Genomic DNA, 19,492 nt, shown 5'->3' on the forward strand with positions numbered 1-19,492 from the left:
CTAAGGTGCCACAAGTACTCCTTTTCTTTTTACGGATACAGACTAACACGGCTGCAAGTAAAGATGTCATTCGGACCTTCTTTCCCCAGGATAAAGAAGCAAATGAGTCCAAATCCATGTTTAAAATCCTGTAGAGATCACCTTTAATAGTTGTTCTCTGCAATATAGTCTATTAAAAACACTGACTTTGTTTATAAGTCACCCATCTGCATGCAGGATATTGTTTTCAGCATATTGGGCACCAGTTGATCAAACTAAGGAGCATTTGTTTTGTGAGGTAGGCATTACTTTGCACAGGTTGACCACCATAAACTTTCACAGTGGCTGCAGAAGTCTTACAGACAGAGTGAAGTGCTTTTTCCTCAAAACTAGCTATTTACAGGGCTTTCAGATTAATGCTAAACCATGAGATCCGTTAATCTATTGAAGCACAAAGAAGCGACTGCAGAACTCCTGCATTTTCTGCCTTTCCTCATCAGTAACACCTGAATCCAGCTGTAACTGTAAATTATAAACATGAGAAAAGAAGTGATAGTTGACATTACTCAACAAACCCTCGTTATGTTCATCCTTTTTACATTCTGGGTCATCTTCTGGACCTAAGGATGACCTTATCTAGGGGCTCAACTTGCCTGTCCAAGTATGTGAGAATATCAGTCAAAGGTTCCCGGAGGATAGATGTCTTAACTTCACAGCACCTACTTCCCTACTCCCCTCTTTATTCTCAAGATACACCTGCAGTTTTAACTCAAAGACAGCTGAATGGATGCCAAAAGATTAGATTCACCTACATAAAATAAATTATGATTGAACGCCAGCTTCCTCTTATTATTTGTGTAACAGTCTTTCCTAGACACTCTTATCAAAAATCAAGGCCACATTGTGCTAGGCACTGTACGAACATACATTGAGAGAGTCTCTGACCTGAAGAGCTTTCTTATAAATTACTGTCCTGAGCCTCATAAACAGGCTTCCTCTCTGCCCTCATCCAAATGTTGCTTCTTTAGCATACACAGCTTGGACATGCATTAATATTTATATTACCCTTTCTACCAAATATAATGGAGACTAATTTTTGTTCTAGATTGGTTCTTTAGATCTTTTTAGAAAAAGTACCCATTCAGGGAATGAGTATACACTCTTATATCATGGTCATACACCATCCTAGAGAGATGATTACAATCAATACTAACCTTATTGGCGTAGGAATTGCAATCTAGACCAAGAGTTCATATATTCACAATGGACCAATAATGCATATATACTATGTCAGAGGTCATAGTACAGATTGGAGACTTTGGCCAGATCAGTTGGTGTGGTGTGGCTGCACCACTCACACAGTCTGGGGGTAAAGCTGGTTTAGCTGGCACAGGAAAGCTCACCCTACATAAGGGTGATCATCCAGCGGCTCAGAACTAGGGTCTCCTCTGCAACTCATCTTCCCTGCTGCTTGTGTATCCATGTAAATGGATGTGGCTACAGGAGAGAGGACATGGCACTGATAAACCTGCATTATGCAAATCCCCAGATGCATCTTTGCCCCCTGGTGTAAAGTAGAGGAGCCTCAGGCTTCTGTAACACAGCACAGGGGGATCAGCCAGCACCGGGCAGCACCAGGATCAGGGCAGTGCAAATGTGAGGTTTAAGCCACCTTTTTGTACACACACCTGATATATGCTCTGTGCAGCATAACTACCCCAGAGGTTCTAGGCCCTTATATTTGAGCATGTAGGGGAAATTACTTTTGCAATGACACATGGTACAACTTTCAGCTCCTAACAGCACCAATCATTCAGATACCCACAGTTTACGATGACGGAGCCATATAGGTTTGGTCTTTCTACATACAGCCCAAACTTTCCTAGCTAAGAGAAAGGTTGTGTCTATAGATATATTTGTCTATCCTGATCATGGACATCCTCTCACACAGTTGTTATCACTGCCCTCTAAATCAGTGCCGCTCAAAGTGGTGGTCCGTGGACCGGTGCCAGTCCGCAAGCCATTGGCTGCCGGTCTGCGCGCACATTGGAAAAAAAAATGCCAGTCCCCCACATCAGATAGCTTGAGAAGCACTGCTCTAAATGACTGTTATGTAGACCTCACATTCAAAGTCGGTTCTTAGTTTGCCCTCTCTATAGAAAGTGAACATGGAGTAGTCACCTTTGTTATAAAGCATCATTGGGTTGGAGGTAAGTCACATGGGCTCCACATTAATTTCAATGCATCAAAATGCAATTTGTAATTTTATAAAGCTAAAGAGCTAAAAACTAGAAGACGTGCAGTTTTGGGTCACTGTATGCTCAGGATCATTTCTATCCTTTCTAGTTTACCTATCGCTGCACATAGCGAAATGACTCATTACAACATGTTCTTTCTTCCATTCAGCTATGAGGAAAGTTATTCTAGTTTGATGTACTGTTTCTGGGCCTGCTCCTGCTCCCATCTGACTCTCTGGAGGTTTTGTCAGTTTCAAGGAGAACAGGATTGGGATACATGTGTCTAAAGCCAATATTGACATACCCTTGTTTAAATATCTTACATCAGAGGGGACCACAGGTACCTAGGCCAGGAGAACTGTTCCCCTACAAGCTATTGTTTCCTTTTTAAAAACATTGGAGACCCAACAGTCTCTATGAGGTCTCACTCATCCAACACAGATCTGTACTGTTCTCTGCAAGCTGTTGGCTGGCTGATGTAGGTGCCACGTAGCCAGTACAACTTTGCGGAACTTCAGCCTTCACTGTGAGTGAAGCTCACCCCTGAAGGCTAGCACTAGGCCTATGCCTCACTTAAGTCCTGTTTTGAAGGTGTAAGTGGGTCTTAACAGATGCATAGGCCATGTGCTTGCTCTCTGAACAAAAGTGAGTTTCACCCTGTCTTTATTTTTAAAAATGTTCAGTGTTCTCCTATTAAGTATGGTATAAATAAATAGCACTCCAATTTATCTTAAAAATTAATTAAGATACACATCAACAAGTTCAAAGTTTTTCTGTGCCTATGGAGGTGTCTGAGCTTAAGCCAGTCACCTCATAAGAGAAATTAGGCCAGAAAGAAACGAATCCTCCATTTAAATAAATGGGGAAGCATTGGTCTTTGAACACCTCTACTGAGACTGGTTGTACTTTAAGTTGTTTTTCTTTAATTTAGGGCCAGACAATGTCCACAGGCTTCAGAAGAAGATAGTCTGTTCCTCAAAATGGTGTACATCTGATCTCCATGCTTCTTCCCTTCTGTTTTCTCCCTGTACTGTGAGATCTGACCACTTCAGCATGAGGGTAGGTGGGGCCTCAGCTGAGATCAGGTTTTCAAGTGGAGGAAACAATGGGCTGGGCTGGGCTGGGCTGGGAGGAGTGGGCAGAAGAATCAGAGAAAGGGGAAGGAGATAAGAAGCACATGTTCCTTGGTGTGGGGATGACTGCAGAGTGTCTGTCTTCATCTGAAACTCCTGACTGGATCTGGCATTAAAATGAAGGTAGTAGCCCACAGTTCCTGGCACAGATCTCAGAAGAACCTCAAGGGAGATTTGAAAATGCCACCAGGGTATCATGGGACAGTAGTGGAGGACTATATAAACCACTCCATTCTGAACCATTGTAGTACAATCTGCACCGGCATTAAACCAGTGCAGGCTGAACTGGATCAGATTGAACTGGCACCCCGTTGAAAGCATGTTTAATCCAGGGCTTTGGAGCTGTGCTCCAGCTCCACGCAAAAACCTGCAGCTCCACTGCTCTGGAGCTGCTCCATGCTCCAGCTCCGGGCTCTGCTCCAAAACCCTGGTTTAATCCATCTAAAGCATGCATATAAACCAGGTGGATCTGATGTGTTTTACAAGTGTGCTAAAAGGACCACGTGATTCTTGGCAAGGTAAATTTCTCTAGAGTAGTCAAGGCCCAAACTCGTGGTATAGGCTAGGGTAGTTAGGTTGGACTGTTAAGGCCGGGGCAAGAATTTTGAAAATTTTCTGCCTCTTAGTCTGCCATTTTCTTTCTAAATGCTACTTCTTTATGATAATCATCATATTTAAAAAGAAAATAGACAATTTTTATTGTATTGGTGCAACCCTAGTTATTTCTGATGATGTTGAATGTCCACGGCAAAATAACAGCTCTCTTCAGGAGGCCAGCACAAGGTTCATAGACCCTAGAGGTGAATTTCAGCTGTAGCCCTTTTCATTACATTCAAATGTTCAGCTACTGTCTTATCAGTGAACACTGAGACTTGGAGTGGACACTGCCAAGAACAAGAAAGAGGGGCGCTGCCTTCTACCATCTTGAAGAAGGTTCACTGCCAGGGACATGCTCTGTTGCTCGTTTACTCTACCTCCAAATTCTTCATGTGCTCCCTTGCTCACGGGTGTGTGTTCTCACACTCTAATATACACACATGTATTTCCATGTCAACATATACACGTTTGTTTCCATGTCATAGATTACATTGCATTTTATCCCAGATAAAGTTGTTTTAACACCTTTTTTGTGTTTATGGCTCTATCTTAAATTGATGCACATAGTCTCTTCCAGTCAGTGGCAGCAACATATGATCAAGGATCAACTGTTCTTGCAACCCGTTCAGTTACATTGCACACCTGGTCTTTGTGCTTTGGACAAAGTCAGTTTCCTCTCCCATTACAGCTATTTCTACAGCTCTGGCACAAGACACATCTGTGGCACAAGCGCTAACCTGGGGTGCAACAAGGGCCCTTGAGTCATTTGTCTCTTAGCCAGCGCTGTCTGTTCTGCTCTGCTGAGGATGACCCACTCTTGCTAGGTGTTCTTAAGCAATGTACAGAGATATGGGGCTGGATATAGATTTTTGCCTCTCTCTCTGCTCTCTTAGGTTTAGTAGCTGTACTCATAAGGCCCTTTTGTTTGTTCGTTTGCAAGGATTTGTCAATGGCTGATGTCTTCCTTGCCTCCAACCCATAAATACCCTCTATTCTTTAAACGGGACCCTCTGTTATATAGGTAGCCTCATATGAAGAGGCAGGGATTTCTTCCCTTCCTAGAAAAGGGCTCTGAAACACAGGAAGGAGAGAATCCTCCTCGCAGCACGGTAACTGCTGGGGTGCCAGCCGGCAGAGAATGTTGTCCATTCACAGCTAATGATCGCCCCAGGCGCTTGGTGATGGAAAATCCGGGAAGGCTGCAGAACTTGCCCAGCGTTGCCCAAAATAATTGTACGGACCAGTTCCACGTGTCCAATTTGTGCAAGAACGTTCTCTCCCCCTCCACCCCCCCGCCAGGAGAGTTTTTAATGCCTTTATGTGGTTCAGCAAAACTAGGAATTTTAAACAGGATTATTTGTAACAAGTGCGAAGCTAACCAGCGAGCTCCTCCAATGTGCTAGGCAGGCATGAGAAGTCACTTTGCAAGGAACAGATAATTCACACGTTCTGCGCTTTCCCCCTGAACCTTCGCATATGGAAAGAGAGAGGAGCGCGGATAAAACTGTAATCGACTGAAAGATGGGAGCGGGGAGCGACGTTAGCAGGAACACTTGGGTGCCAGACAAAAAGGCTGATGGCAACTCTCTGACGATGTTCAAGTGAAATCATAAGACTAAATCTTGCCCGCGTTACTGCAGTCAATGTGATTCTTTGCAGTCCTGGAGCCAGCTGAATTTGGTCCTGAGTCTATTTCCCCCGATATTTTTCTTCTGTCCAGTTTCTTTAAGCCTCAGCAAGTTAACATTACAAATTAGAAGACCCACCCCCCACCCTATAGCACTTTCCTGAAATGATCCAGTGGCCTAGTTTTTTTCCATCATAATCCTTAAAACCATTAGATTTTCAGTGATGCCCTATCGAGATAATCAATCAACAACCAGAGAAGTTCGGTTTGTGGCCATTATATCTGCTTGCCTGAGTTTCATAGCAATAAGCCGCTAAAGGAACATGCTGTTATCCTTTGATGTGTGACACTGTCTATGAGAAAAGCCAAACTACTGTCTGTGCATGGAGTCTTTTCAAAGGAAGCGTTTTGATTGTACTAGTTCCTTATTTAGGTAGCTAAGAGTAGGAAGTAGCAAGCTTGGGCTACCTCAAAGGTGTTTATTTTAATTATCTTTTGGCTGTAGCTTCCATCCTTCTTCTTTGTATTATCGCTGCTAAAGTTTATTTGCAGAACTAACTCGAATTATTTTTTGTTTTTGTTCTCCACCGTGTGCTTGTGTTACTTTTGTACCGTGTGCCTTTGTCAGTGACCACCCCTCCTATTGCTGTGTTTACTTTAGCTTAAATTAATTCTTAGTTCAAGAGGACAGTGTGTACATTAACCCTCTGGGTGTTTGTCTTTTTTTTTTTTTAGCCAGGAGACCCTTCTGATCATGTAGAAATTCACAGATGTTTAGGTCAGAGTGACCATTCAGTCTGACTCGTATCCACAAGCTGATTTCACCCAGTGATTTCTGCAACCAGTTCAACACTCTGTAGTCAGATGGGGTCTGATTCTCCTCTCACAGAGATCTAAATCCGAGTGACATCATTCAAGGCAATGGAGTCACTCCAGTGTAGAAATTGGTGTGAAGAGACTCAGGCCTTCAATCTCACAGGAACTCTTCTCCAGTTTGGCTAGTTTAAATTCTACATGAGGTTGAGAACGTTTACAGATTTGAAACAGCTGCTGGTCTTGCTTTGGCTTGCCTGCTAAAATATGCCGATCTCCTTTTAATCTGTTTCATATTCACAAATTAAGCACTTAGTTTAGGCAATAAATCATTAGGCAGTTTACGAGACTAGCATGAGACAAACAAGTGAAAAGGGAAAACAATCACCTACAAGTATATTAAAGGTAACTGGAAAGACGCGTTTGGAAAACCCTGCCTGCATTCCCGTGGGTATATAATGCACAGAGCAAATCCTGTAAATTCTGACATCCTGCCAAGAAACACTTTCCCGCGCCCCTTGGACGGCGCTAGTCCTAAGAAAACTGCAAGCAAAGAAAATGTGGCTGTTCCAGACAGTTGTCCCCCCGCTTCACGCAGGCTCCATAAATTTAGAAGATTCCAGTCTCCTGCTTTGTTTGCCCAGGTATTGTCTCCTCGGGATTGTTATACCTGAAATGTGCTATCCAAGCAGCAGGCTGGAAACAATGACTCACTCGAAATGCGCGGATAACCTTGCATGACACATTCACATCAGACCGGCCTATTCGTTTTTTTCTTCTCTGCAAAAGTGCAGATTTTTCTCAATATTTCACGACATTGCTGCATATTCCCCTCTGTGGTTTGCATCCGAGGTGCTTCCTGATGCCCAGGGACCCCTGTACAGCAATTGTCGAATCGATTAGCTCCACTCTTAAAGGAACCCGAGAGGAGACAGAAACCGAAGAGCAACTTTCTCTCCGGAAAGAGACCTCCTTTTGAGCCTGCTTGCCGGGATCGCAGCGCGTCTTCTGGACTTCTCAAAGTTCTCTGCGCAGGAAAAGCCTTGAGGCAGAGATGTGGCTTACTCCGGGAGCCAGCCTCACGTTTGGCTGCCTGGCCACAACACAAAGGCTGCCAGCAAATGTGCTGGGAGGAGGACTTGGAAGCAGCACAAACCAGGAAAGGGGTCAGATTTTCATCTCAGTATATTTGCTTCCATTATCCGATTCAAACCCGCACTGTACAGACTGGGGCGCCCCTTTTACACCGCAACATTGTGTAGAAAGAGGGGATCTCAAGCCGAAAGGCAGCCTCGGATGGTGAGTGCGATCTCCCACAGGCTGCGTGATTTCCCGAACCGCAGAACAGACCCTCCCTTCCAAGGGGAGTCCGGGCAGCCTGCTTTGCCTGGCCGAGGTGAGGAGCTGTCAGGCTCTAGTTTACCTGAGCCAGAATCCGGCATGGGGAGAGATGCGCACTAGGCCGGGCTCAGCCTCGCTCCATTTCCACGTAACCCCGTGGTCTCCCCCCGGCGCCGACGGCAAATGTGAAGGGCAGGCGCCCAGCACCATTCGGTTTGGAAAGCTGAACGCTGATTGCCCTTTGCAATCAAATACGTGCCTGAGCTATCCGCCCGCAGTAACTCCAGGGTTTGCGTGGACCTGTGACTTACTCCTAATCAGCCGGTTTCAAGGTGTGAACAAGTCTAATCCTATGTACCTATCGGAGCCACCTGAAATAACAACCCCCTCCCCCACCGCAAGAGCCATGAGAACAGCCTCATGCCATACTTTTTAAATATTTATGACATCGTTCCACGGTAACGTTATCCATCGAGCTCAAGGACGGGCATTTCCAGAAATCTGCCAATGACCAGGGATCCCTGCCCTTCGGCCCCAGACAAAAGACCAGTGGCAATGCTCGGGTTGCGGAAACTATTTCAACAGAGACCTGTTTTGTTTTGTTTTGTTTTTTTTTTAAAGGGCTCCGTGCTGGGTTAGCCTTTTAACCCCGCATTTCCTAGTTCAATCCGGACTCCAGCACGCCAAGCACTCCGAAGGCAAATACTGTACATCGTTCCCAGCCCCGACGGAAAAACATTAAAGGGAGGGATGAAGAGATCCGGGGGGGGGGGGGGGGTCGGCACAACAGAGAGGGAGCGGGAGGGGAGAGAATGGCGATTTAAAGGGACGCACATGAAAGAGAGCAACACAGACCTGTGACCGTCCGCCGTGTGAAATTCGATGAGATCTCTTTGCGGAGAGGCGCTGTCACAGACTATTTATCTCTCGCCAGAGTGGAGGCTCCGGTTCCCACATCGCCTGTGAGTAACAATGGCAGCGATCGGCAGCTTTTCACGCGCTTCACTGGATGAATGGATTGCGGAAGATGCCTGTGCTCCGCTCAGATGGCTTGACTGATTCATCCCTTTCGTACTGCGCCCGCTCGCTCCTGCCTCTCTGCCAAGGGGTCTGACCCGTTTGCCTGAACAACCCCCCGTCCCAATTTTCCAATTTCTTTGACTTTGGAAGTCTGCCAGAAATGTCGGTGTGGCTGAAGCTAGACACAGCGATCGCAGTCCGGAGTGCTTTCCCCCCCTCACCCGCCTCCACCTCCCAGCCCGATCGCCTAAATTAACTTTAAGCTAGTTTGGCCATTTTTCAGTTTGAAAAGAAGGGGAAAGTGCAGGTCATTGGAGCATATTGGGGATGGGTAGGGGGTTTTTTAATTGGAAACGACAGGTCTTGGGGCTTGAAAAGCATTTGCTGCACAGTGCACTTGGGCTGCTTTCCCCCCAGTCATTATTTCTTTAATTCGTGTGTTTGTTGTCTGTGTGCACTGGAAAGGGAAGAGTTATACCGACTGTTTTGTAGCTGGGGGTATGCGTAACCCAATGGACAACAAGGGTCTTAGAAGCCCTTCCAAACTTTGTCGTCAATAATCAACAAACCAAAGATTCGACAATACACACGGACCCACTGTGGTCTATAGCGGTGCTCCTCGGCTCTAAAATACTCTTAATACGCTGTCAATGTACAATAAATATTTTTTCTTTACATAACATTAATTAGTTGGTGCCTTTAAGGTAATCTGAGCATTCATTTCCTCTGGGAAATGGGATCTGACTTAAACCAACTACATCAATAAAAGTAAATTGCTATGGAGCCCCATCATTCCCATTAAAGGCGGAAGGTACATGACAAGGTGGGTGAGGTAATATCTTGTATTGGACCAACTTTTGTTGGGGAAAGAGACAAGCTTTGGAGCTTACACAGTGAGGGCAGACAATGGAAGATCCCAGCAATACCTAGGCTCAGAGGACAGTAGATGAAATCCTAAACCTCTACCCAGTGGTTATTAGCTTGGATGGATTTAAAAGAGGCCCCCCCCTTTATATTCAGATCGCATGTTCATTTAATTCACCATCAAAACTTGGGGTTCCCTTTCTGAGCCCAGCATAACACTGTCAAACGTCCTGTCCATTTTCTGCTGAGTTTTATCATCCGGTGGGCTTCTGGCTGGCTAAAGCAGTATACAGTGATTAGGCCCCTATGGTGGGAGTACGATGATCAAATGCTGTCTGTTTAATTAAACGGAATCCTCTGTCGACACAGATTGAGCTGTATTTCACTTTGACATTCCTGTGACACTCCTGTAGCCGCCTTTCCCCCGCCCTTTCTTGATCTGGGGGGGGGGGCGGGGCGGGGGACGAAGTGGAGTCGCAGATGAAAAAGAGACAAATCGAGACCTGAAGCCAGGAATAGGGGATCAGTTACAACCGTGAAATAAGGACGCCACAGCACTTTTTCTATTCTGCGTTTCCAGCACAAGGAAAGCTAAATCCTCCGCTGAGGGCCTCAGTCCAGCATTTATTTGACACACATGATGCATGGAAGACCAAACACTATTCTCAGCGCAGCCATTAGTTTTCGGCTGGCAAAGGTTTTGATCCAGGTGAATTATGCTGATTTCCGAATTTCTCAAGTTCAGAAGGAAAAAAAAAAAGGAGGGGAGGGGGTTGTAACTTTTTCAGACCGATCTCCGATACAACTCTCCTGCTGGAAGCTCTATCTAACGTCTCCCCCTTCCCCCCCCCCCCCCGGCACACACTTTGCCAGAGACCCCCTCCTCCTCCTCCTCCTCCTCCTCTTGTTTCCTTCCTCTCTGCCCCCTCCTCCACTCCCCGCTTTGTGTTTCCCTGCGGCGCCGCTCCGCATGTGCTGGTGGCCACAGAGTGAAACTGACTAAAATCTGGAGCTCGGCAGCGCTCTGCGGCAGGCGCTAGCTTCACCGATCGCAACGCTAGTCACTTTCACTGGCGGCTAGCAGCGCCGAGCGAGCGAGCGAGCCCGCCAGCCACGCAGCCTCGGCAGGAGGGAAACACTACCTAGCGGGTGAGAGACATAACATGGAGAGGGGAGAGTCACCGAGACAACATGGAGGGGGGGAGGAGGGAAGAGACCATATGGAGCAGGAGGGGGAGGGAGGCGACATGGAGAGAGCGAGAAAGAGAGCACGGGAACGGAACGGGGAGCGAGGCAACATGGAGGGAAGGGGGCGAGCGGAGCGACAGCACCCGGGTTAGAGAGCGGAGCACGAATTGCCAGGGAGAGCGTCAGGTTCAGGAAAGTTTGAGAAGTAGCCTACGTGCCCCCTGAGCTTGGGAGGATGGTGACTCTGGTTGCGCGGTGGTGGCTGCAGATTTAAAATGGTCTGGGGGCCTCAGCCAAGGCTCACTATTCTCAGTGAGGAGGAGTGCTTTTGTCCCGTTCCCCCCCCGTCCCCCCCCCCCCGCTGTTCCCCAAATACAGCCTTTCATCCCCCCCATGGAGAATTTTTCACTTCCTGGCCTGTTTCCAACTGTTGTTTCGTGACGGAAACATAACAGTCAAGTGAGAGTCTTGACTTGTGATTTGCACAATATCTTCTAGCCCAGGAGTTCAATTTTACAGCACATTTAATACAAACATTAAAAAATCAATACATCAAGGGAATTGTTAATGAAATAGTGTGCAGTCATCGGATAGAAGTTCTGCAGGAAAAGTGTCTCATGTAGTAAAGCTGAATAGAGTGTTGTTTTTTAATGACAGGTTTCAGAGCAGCAGCCGTATTAGTCTGTATTCGCAAAAAGAAAAGGAGGACTTGTGGCACCTGAGAGACTAACCAATTTATTTGAGCATAAGCTTTCGTGAGCTACGGCGTACTTCACTGGATGCATAATTGTTCTCTTAAAACAAATCATATCAAATCAAAATATATTGACATGTCCTTACAGCAGAACAGGAATCTGAATAACTTGACTTATCCTTGCACAGGAAAATGACATTAGAACAGGAATCAGAACATATTGAAAAATCAGAATGCTGCTCTAAATCGCAATACAGGGATTAGGCAGTATTTACATAATTTTACAAGAAAAAGAAGTGTAGAATCCTGCTACATTGGCATACATGGACACCAGAGGAGGAATCTAGATTTTATAAAAGATAATCACATAAAATCTCTGTGTATGGTCTTTCCTTCCCTCTCATCCAGAATCTCATCATCTGCCATTTCACTGCTGCAACATCCTATACTCTGGCCTTGACAAACTCAATAATATCCCTTGCTCAAATCCATTCAAAATGCTGCAAATGATCATTTCTTTAGCTCTAGCTTAGACCATGTCTGCCCTCTCTTTGCATCTCTCCATTCTCACCTTTCTCCATCCCATCAGCCATAAACTATTTTCACTTTCAAAGTCTACCGTGGCCTATACCCACCAAATATCATGTCTCATACCCTATGGAGATTTTCTCCAATACCCTCATGATAGCAGCCTTCATCTCCCACTTCTTAAATTTTCAAACAAGCAACTTTGTGTTTTCTCCCATGCTACCCTTCTCCCTTGGGAAGAGCTCCCTCTAAACATCTGCAAGGCTATCTCTTCATTTTCTTTCAAAGCCCTCCTTACAACTCTCCTTTGCCAGTGATGCCAACAAAATACTTGGCAACAGTTTAGGCTACTGATGAGCAGTGACTCCTGCCAACCATACTGACCAATATTGTTTTCTTGTGCTCTTCCTGACTGTTTTATCCAGCTGTTGTCTCCTCTTCTTACTTTGTAAACTCTTTGGGACAGGGACTATCTTTTGGTTCTGTGCTTATACAGCACCTAGCACAGTGAGGTTTTGGTCCCCGACTGGGAATCCTAGGTACTACTCCCATACAAATAATCAAATAATAACAACTAGGGTAATACTAAAGTCATGGGCTCCTAGCACACTTTTTAAGAGTCCTTATGAGAGCCAAGGATACACAAGTTAGTGCTTTCCTGATCAGAACATTAAAACACTTTAAAAATAGCTGAATATTGAAATTGAAGGCATAATTTCGACAGCATAACTACAGACTATGGTATATCTGAAAGTGTAAGGCACAAGACATTTACCTTAAGATTGCACTTATCAAATAACTTCTGAGTACTTGTAAATAAACATGCGGCATTTTTCATCATAACACACTATGCCGCTATCAAACTATAATGCAATACATTAACAATCCGGCCAAGGTGCAGTATTCATGATAATAAACTTCACATCAATACTGATCGACATAGGAAATAACTTTCTAAAAACAAAAACACCAACACAGGATTACGGGGTTTCTTCAGTAACTGCATCAGTCTGAATTTCTTTGCCCTCAGAACAAATGTTTCAAATGCTTCCTCAGCAACTTTGGAGCTTGATAAAACATGTTAGTAAAATGATTGCTACATTTCTAAAGTATTTACCAAACACAGGCACAGATCTTTGCAGTCTTGCAGTAGTTTCTCTCATTTTTTCCAAATGCAAAATAGAAACTTGTAAATGGAATGGTTATAATGTTATGGTTCTGGTGTGGTCCAAAAAGTGAAACACAAGGTTTATCGTGGCCACTACCGATTCAAATCCCCTGGGCTCATGGAACCAGATACCTCTACGGGCACAGCACACGGTAGTAAAACTGCTTTGGATCTCTTCTGATTCCATATTTACTGGTGTAATAAAGGACTACAGGAAGTTTTGAATGTGCATACGCATTAGAACAAGGGACACCTTATTTCCCGTTTGAGACAAATTCACTTCGGTTTAGCAGTCAGTTTCACATTGTGCCATGATGGAGCGAGATTCCGGAGCGAGATCGGCAGCTTGGTCAGCTAAGTAAACGATTCCAGCCCAGCAGTTCCTTGACAGCCGCAGTGCGCAGGCGCAAAATTGCCAAGGCAGAAGAAGGGAATTCTGTACCAGCTCCTTATCTCCAGTATCTTGCATTACGCTACAGACTTTCACTTCTGCTTTTCCTGCACTGTACAATCATTTCCCTCCCTGCATGAACACCCCTGCATGTGTAGGTCGCTAACTATATGAGATTGCCGACTCGGTGGGTAAGCGTGTTGTAACACCATGTCCGTTTGCTATACCAGGAACTACGGAGATAACCGGTTTGATGTAAAAGAAACTTTTATTCCGATCTTAACTGGCAACTGGTCGTGTCCCCCACCCCAGCCCAGCCCAGCCCAGCCCCCGGGGCCATGACAGAAGGCTGCCAAGCACACGGAGCTTTTCTTTTCTACAAAAAAAGCAATTTTTATTAAAGTAGTCGCAAATATTTTCATTTCTTTTTGACACAGATTATCGAACATAATGTTGGCGAAACAGGAGCGATCGCTATGTTGCTGTTATAAACGTTACAGACACGGCTACTGTCATGTGCATGAAACCTTCTTCCCTGTTGTTCCATAACAAATTTCTCTGTTACGGCTCTAGATTTATAGCGTGGCTTTACTAGGTTATTTCCCCGACCAGTCAAATTATTTCCTGCCATTATGTTGTTGCCTTCTTGGTCCTTTTCGGGCTGGGGGCTGCAGCAGGGAACTGTGTGTGTGTGAGAGAGAGGGAGATTTGGTGGCTGTTTCTTCCCTTGAAAGGCACTGACGTTAGGAGCAGCTAACAAGTTGCTCATTATGGGCTGGGGGGAGGGGGCATATGCAAGACTAAATGATTGCGATCTGGAAAATTCAACAAGCAGCTGATCAATTAGCAGAGCCAACCAAGAAACAAGAGAAGCCCTCAGACAGAGGGTCAATGCCATCCTGCAGGAAAGGGGGGAGGAGTGGGAGGGGTGCCCGCAAAGCTGGGGGTGCAGCACCAGCTAAGAGTGCCGATGCTTTGGGACATCCCCGTCGACTCTCCTCTCTGCCGGGTGCTCTGTGAAGCACTGCCAACGCCCGTCCAGAGAGAAGAGCTGCAGCCACGTTTGCCACCCCCTGCTTCTCAAGCCCACTGCTTGGCAAAGGCTCTGCTCCCGCTGAAAGCACCGCGGATAAAGCACAAAGCTTCACTGAATCTAAGCGTCGTTAGTTGGCAGGTCTCTAATTGAACAGTGCCACAAAGTCACCCAGCGCCCTCGTCTCCCGAGGCAGCAAAGAGCATGGTCTGGGGGGTCCCGGGGGAGGAGCAGGATTGGGAGGTGGGGGGAGAAAGGGGGGGGTGCGGGCGCGCTTCTGTAAAATGCAACGTATCCGCCCACTCGAGCGAGCACGCTGCCATCCAGCGAGAGAAGCATTAAATCAGACGTTTGCCTCAAGAAAAAGAGCCCAGGGCGATGGCCTTTGACCTGCTGTACTCTCGGCTACCTGACCCTTGTCATTTCGCGCTACAGCCAGAGCTGTGCCAGCTCCGGCCAAGGCTCCCGGGTCAGATGTGACCTCTTTCAGCGGGGCTCGCCTCCGCTACTGCCGACGGCGGCCTCCTCTCCCTCTCGGGGGGGGGGGGGGGGGGATTTAAAAGCCGACCAAACCAAGCTGCCTTTCCAGCAAATACAATAATAAGGTATCTTGAAATAACTCTGCGGTTGGTGAGTTTCCAGCAATACCTCCTAATGGCCCTCCCAGTGCACAGCCTCTCTGTGTGCGCTCGCTGGGAAAGTCACCCAGACACAAGCACATTCCTCCCTTTTTAGGGCTCCCCGGCTGCTCCTACAGTTATTGCCTTCCTCTGGGGTAAGCCTTTTGGGGGTGACTAAGCTTCTCTTACAAAAAGCCCGCTGAGGAGCGCCCGGCTGAGAAGTTTCCTTCCCAGTAAGCCAAGCCTACCGCAGGGGCCAGTGTGATAAAGAGACCGCGGTATAGCCACCCCTCCGAAAGCAGGCTGTGTGGGCGGCCACTGGAAAACGCTTGAGCATCTATTTTGGAGAATACAGCCCTGCCTTTAGCTGTCGCCCAGGGAAAGCTGCGGTGTGGCATGCGGCTCGCCTTGGGAGAACGCCGGCGAGAGATTTGTTGGGGCGGCGGGGACATAAGGCGCAGAAAGGGAGAGAAAGAGACGGAGTCCTTGAGCTGCCCACAAAGCGGCGCCTACCCAGCCAGCGTCCAGACGATAAGCTTCCTGCCCGCAGCAAAAGGGCAGAGGTGGATACAACGGACAGGCTAGAATGGCCAGAAGAAAATTAAGACGGCAGACAATGGTATTGCACACCAATTTACAGAGGCGAACACACGCCTGCACCTCCTCCACCCAACACAGGTCCAGGTCCAGGTACATGCCACCCACACCTTCTCTATATCATACACCGCCATATACACACGTGTCCAGACACATAGCACGTCCATACGCAGACCGCCCCCCCCCCCCACAGCGTACCATAGATACAGAACCTTATCCCCACCGGCCACACACACAGAGAAAAGCTGTCAGTTCCCACAATTAAAACAAATCGCTGCTCCGGGTCCCTTCGCAATATACTTGGAAGACTGGGAAAGAAAATTAAGGACTCAGCGGAAATCGCCATTTTAGCAAACAAATCCAAGGGCTTCGCTGCTTGGCACCCTATTGTATCCCAGGGGCAGGAATCCTCCTTCAGTTCTGCTAGTCGCTTGAGGTGTCTGAAGAGGCGATATGGTTGAATGGAATTTCCCCCATTAGAATGACTAGGACTTAAAGTCCAATTTAAGATGTATTTACTTTGTCCCCCCCCCCACACACGTGCTTGCTTGAGCCACATAAGTGCGCTTTTAAAAAATGAAAAGCAGTGCGCTGTAACTGTTCCTGCCTTCTCCCTGGCTTCTCTTTCGAGCTGGCAATACCATTGTGAGCGAGCAGCGAGGCCAGCTAGCCGGGTGTAAGTAATTAGTATGATATGTCCAACGTGGACCTTAGTGACATTGTTAAGGAGGTGAAAGCTTGATGCTTATAGGACCAAAACGCTGGCCTTTCGCTTTCACTCAGGATGTGTGTAACACAGAGAGTCCTTTCTCAGCTCGCCTGATTTTAACTTCCTCTAAATCTCTTTCTTGCTCAGAAAACAGCAACGAGAGACCGAGAGGAAACACGCTGCTGCTGTGCAAAATGTGGACCATGTGTGGGAACTATTTACTCAGAGCGTAACTGCAGGCACCAGGCGCGGGGGCTGGGACGTCTGTGGGTGGGGGTTCATTTTTTCCCTTCAGGCCAAAAATGCAGAGCGTGTGTAATCGTGCTTTTAAAATACTTCTCTTCGGATGCGTGTTGTTTTGTACCACAAGGACTTAGAGATCCGTCTTTGTGCTCCCCACGCGCTGTGGCGAAGGGTTCAAACAACAAAACGTTTCCAGTCCTGCAAGGTAGCAGCTGAGTTGCAGGACTGGAAGCTCCGCCGCTTGTCCAATTGGCTGCTGTGCAATACTAAAAATAAGTAATAACAATAACAATCCCCAGCCTTTCCTTTTCATAGATTTCATTTGGATGTAGCAGGAAGTGCCTCTGGCCTTGAAGCAGCCTATTGCCTGTCCTCCTCCCCCTCCCTTTCCCGGGGAGTGAGAGAAAAAGGTCTGCAGCTGACAAATATTATCCATTCTTTTCATCGATCGGAGCGTATACAGATGTGATAGCTCGATGCGCGCTGCAAAGCGGCTGATCCATCGTTTTCGCTTCTCTCGGAGACTCTGGTTCGTCCCCCCCTCCTCCCCCCTTTGTTCTCCTCCCCTTTCCCTCTCTTTAAATAGATTTCAAGGCGCTGCGCTGCCTGTTGGAGAGCAGCTGCTGAGCTCTCCAGAGAGAGAGCGAGAGCAAGAGCGAGCGAGCGCTTGCTTCCCTGTCAATAACCTCCCCCTTCTCCGATTTCCAAACAGAAAACAAGCCTCAGCGCTAGCAACCTGCGCTCTGCCTCCAGGAAGGAGTTAACCACAGCCACGCCAGGCGTTGCACCCCATCGTCCAACACAAGCTCACGTTAAAGGGGCAACTTCGTGGCACCCGCAGCCAGCGGCCTTTTAAAACGGTTATTTGTAGGTAGCAGCTTCGGGCTCAATGGCTACCGGAGGGAGCCAATGAACGGGCTGGCTGTGTGCAGCGAAAGGGTTAACCTCCTCTCTCGCTAGAGACTCCGCTCTCGCACGAAGCGTTTCTGGGGAGGAAGGATTTAACCAGGCCTCGCGCTATGGCTACCGACACCCTGTCTGTCGCTTAAATTATGACCCTCCCTTGGTCCCCTGTGCGGGCAGTCCGACTGCTAACAGGCAGTTGCAATTAGTTTTCGAAAGGTTAGCCAAGGGCTCGGGCTCTGCCAGACGGGAGGCATTACGAAACCGTCTTTGTAGCTGCACTTACATACAAATTTTCCCTGAGCGCAGCAAGGCAGGACCAGGATCAGGGGCTCTTACTAGGAAAACGTGGAGAACCTGCACAGTAATTTCTGCTGAGTCAATGCAGGGCTTGCATTAAACGTGTTCCCTAGTTTGCTTTTTTTTTTTTTTTTTTTGGAGGGGGGGGAGGGTTAAAAATCACCTGCTCCTCCAGGTCCCTCCCAGGTGTCGGCCGCTGTGTGAGAGACAGAAGGGTGCAACCCGTCCTCGGAGCTGCTTGGGCGAAAACGCAGTGGGAGGAACGAGAAAGTGTTAACTGGAGAGATGTTGTGACAGATGCTTGTCCTAAGCGTGCTGGTGAGGGAAGGAGTTAAAGGCAGGCTATATAGATCGAGCTGTTCCCTTCCCCGGCCGGCTGTCTGAAGGAGCCGCTGCTAGAAGCCGTCCATCAGCAACCAGTCCAACCTGCCAGTGATAATGTGCGATCAACACCAAATCACCCCCGCCAGGCACGATCCATCATCGCTGCAATGCAACGGGCCCTTGTATGGATGTGCCTGCACCGGGGCGGGGACAGGAGGCTGCAGCACACACCGAAATTGAAATTGCAACAACCTCCTGCTCTCTGCTTGCAAAGGCCTGCGGGCAGCCCCCCAGCTCCCAAAGTTACCCGGCCAGGGAGCGCGCGGGGCTCATCCACCAGCCCTGCACACACACCCCCCACCCCCCGCGGCTAACTCCGGCTGCCAGCCAGGGCTCCCCTCCCCCCGCTCCTCCCGGGCGAGCCTGACTGGCGTAAAATTAATAATTAATCGGGTGAAATTGATTAAAGGGCTCGGAGCGTGGGGCTTGGGCAGGAGAATGATAATAGTTCTTTCTACGGCTCCGGATCCGCCTGCCCCGAGGAGCCCCCACCCCTGCAAGGGCCCGGGGCTGCGGTGTCTGCTCCGCGCTCGGCCAGGGGCAGACCCGCCACGTCCCCTCGCCCCCCAGGAAGGGGGAGGCGGCTGCGGCTGGCTCCCGACGCTCCCAGCCCCGAAAGCATGGCTGCGCCGAGAGCCGCTGCAGCAGCAGCAGGGGGCGGAGGCTGGCCCCGGGTCTGGCTCGCGTGTGTGCGCGAAGCCGGGTCATCACCGGAGCTGCCCGAGGGCGGCGCTCAGCCCCACAAGGCCGGCCCCTCTCCGCCCCGTGTCAGCGGGGGACGCGGCGGGCCCAGGCACGGCCCCAGCCCGGCCGAGCCGGCGGGGGAAAGGGTTAAGCGGAGGAGGGGGCCCGGCTGTGTCGGGGCGAAACCGCGCCGCGCACCTGGGCTCAGCTCGGGAGCCAGCCGCCGCCAGCCTCCCCCTCCTGCCGCTCGGTGCCTGCCCCGTATCTCGGCTCCATCTCTGCAGCGGCGGCGAGAGCCGGCACTTCCCCTTCCCTCCGCGCGGCTCCTGCGCGCCCTCTAACCCCAGTGACCCAGATAAGAGCCTCCCCCGCCCCCTGCCACCTCAGTCCGGCTCCCCGCCTCGCCCGAGCGCCGCGGCCGCTCTTCGCACACCATGTG

General features: G+C 48.5%; 1 protein-coding gene across 1 annotated transcript in view; it reads right to left on the reverse strand.

Annotated features, from left to right (window-relative positions):
- Positions 1-8,702, reverse strand: part of BCOR (BCL6 corepressor) — a 95,261-nt gene extending 86,559 nt beyond the window's left edge. The window contains exon 1 of the mRNA XM_075132222.1: positions 8,583-8,702. The gene's annotated coding sequence lies outside the window, so the exon portion shown is untranslated. The remainder of the gene's footprint in view (positions 1-8,582) is intronic.
- Between the last annotated feature and the right edge of the window lie 10,790 nt (positions 8,703-19,492).

Source organism: Caretta caretta, chromosome 1 (assembly GCF_965140235.1).
Source record: "Caretta caretta isolate rCarCar2 chromosome 1, rCarCar1.hap1, whole genome shotgun sequence".
NCBI classification, from domain to species: Eukaryota; Metazoa; Chordata; order Testudines; family Cheloniidae; genus Caretta; species Caretta caretta.